The sequence below is a fragment of the Ostrea edulis genome, chromosome 2 (genome assembly GCF_947568905.1).
Source record: "Ostrea edulis chromosome 2, xbOstEdul1.1, whole genome shotgun sequence".
In the NCBI taxonomy this organism is placed as follows: Eukaryota; Metazoa; Mollusca; class Bivalvia; order Ostreida; family Ostreidae; genus Ostrea; species Ostrea edulis.
Window position 1 is genome coordinate 69,884,187 of NC_079165.1, and position 1,965 is coordinate 69,886,151.

The following is a 1,965-nucleotide window of genomic DNA, read 5'->3' on the forward strand; positions in this document are numbered from 1 at the left end:
CCACGTCAACCTCCAGCACTGCCACACACACTGCTACTTCTGTAAGAAAAGGTAAAAACCCTATGCCAGGAAGTCAAGCCACAGTAAAATCAAGACTTCTTGAAATGGCCGAAAAGGAACATGAACAAAAAATGAAAAATTTGAAATTGAAGGAAAGCATTTTGATATTGAAGAAACAGAAACTTGAAAATGAAATGATGCAAAGCAGATCAAATAATAATGCAAATGCTGCTGCATGCAATGATGTAAACAATAATTTTGCTGGTGTTTGGCAACCATTTGTATAAAAAATGTGTAATTAAATCATCTTTGTCCAATTTATTATGAATTTTGTCCAGTTTATTTTGAATTTCTATATGAGAAAATGAAGTAAACTATATAATTCCATTTACATACATTATTACTGAAAATGTCTTATGAGAATAGACCTCAGAGCTTGTCCTCCTTGATTTTGGTTTGGTAACACGGGAACTGGAACATCATCTGGATTGTCATCATTTGTTTCAGGGACAGGGACAGCAGCTTTCCTTGCAATGTTGTATAACACAGAGCACGCTGTGATAACCAGTAAACTTGTTGATAACTAAGTCGGAGCTGCTGTCGTCGACATGGAAATCTTCTTTTCCATGTTCCGAATACATTCTCTATTTTCACTCGAGCATTACATAGTGCAAAATTGAAACGCCTTTCCTCCCTGTTTCTACATGTGAGTAATGGAGTAATCAAGTATGGTCTGAGTGGGTATCCATTATCCCCTATATTATAATTCCCTGAATTTCTCTTCTTTCCCAACCGTGTACAAATGTTGCTTTTGAAATATTCTACTCTCGTGGGTACTCCCCGGCCATATAGCAACAAGATTGGTAAGCATCAATTCATGGTCACATATGGCTTGAACATTAATTGAAAAATAACCTTTTCTGTTCCGAAATAATTCGACACTGTCTCCTCCTGGGGAATGAATCGGAATATGAGTACAGTCTATAACCCCTATGATCCCAAGAATTCCACTCTGCTGCATAAAATTTCTCTGCGTTTCTAAAAGCTTGTTTCCGGTTGGAAATATAACATAATTTTTATAAAGAGATGCAAGTGTCCTTGATACTCTCGTAACGATTCGTGAAACAGTGCTCTCATGTACATCAGACAAATCTCCCGAAACTCTCAAAAAACTTCCCGTTGCATAAAATCTTAATGCAACCAATAATTGATTGAGAGGAAAAATTGCACACACTTTCTTTTGCTTTGGTTCCAGTTTTTCTGTTTATTTCTTGTAATATGGACATTACACATTCTTTACTCAATCTAAATCTGTCACTGAATTCTTCTTCAGAATAAAACAAATATGGATTCTGTCTATCTCTTATTACCTGTTCTTTTCTTATGAGCCTTTCCACATAATTCACCATATCAATTTTTTTCAAAATATTCATCCATTCTTTGTCAAACCTTAGTTTAAACCTCCCTACTGCTTGGTTCAGAACTAGAGTATATACTGAGCTGATCTCACCTGAATATCAGTAGTTTGCAAGTGAATCAGAAAATTTGAGCTAAGCTTAAGTCTGGATTACTCTGATCCAGATTTAACCTTGACGTATGCAAGTGGCAATTATGTGTGGTGTGGTGCTAGCTTTTTATACAGGTAAATCTGAGTTGTGTTAAAGTCTTATCACAAATGTATACAGAATAGAGATCCTTTGAAATACTCTTCTCTTGTTATTTACTCTGCAAGCTTTATACAGTTAAATACCAGTTGTTTACAAGTCATATCACCTATAAATAAAAAAGAAAACCTTTCAAATACCCCCCCCCCCTTTATCAATCTAATGCATTATTTGGATGGCAAAGTGAAGTGCTCTAATTAATAAGTGTCACCTTTTTTCAAACTGGCTTCTTTTTTTTTTTATCTTTAAACTTTTTGACTCAAGCATCGCCCATTCATTTCACTCTGAATTAATATAATTA

The 1,965-nt window shown here is 35.0% G+C and overlaps 1 pseudogene; it reads right to left on the reverse strand.

Annotated features, from left to right (window-relative positions):
- Nucleotides 1-400: 400 nt before the first annotated feature.
- LOC125679470 (putative nuclease HARBI1) lies at nucleotides 401-1,433 on the reverse strand (annotated as a pseudogene).
- Nucleotides 1,434-1,965: the final 532 nt, after the last annotated feature.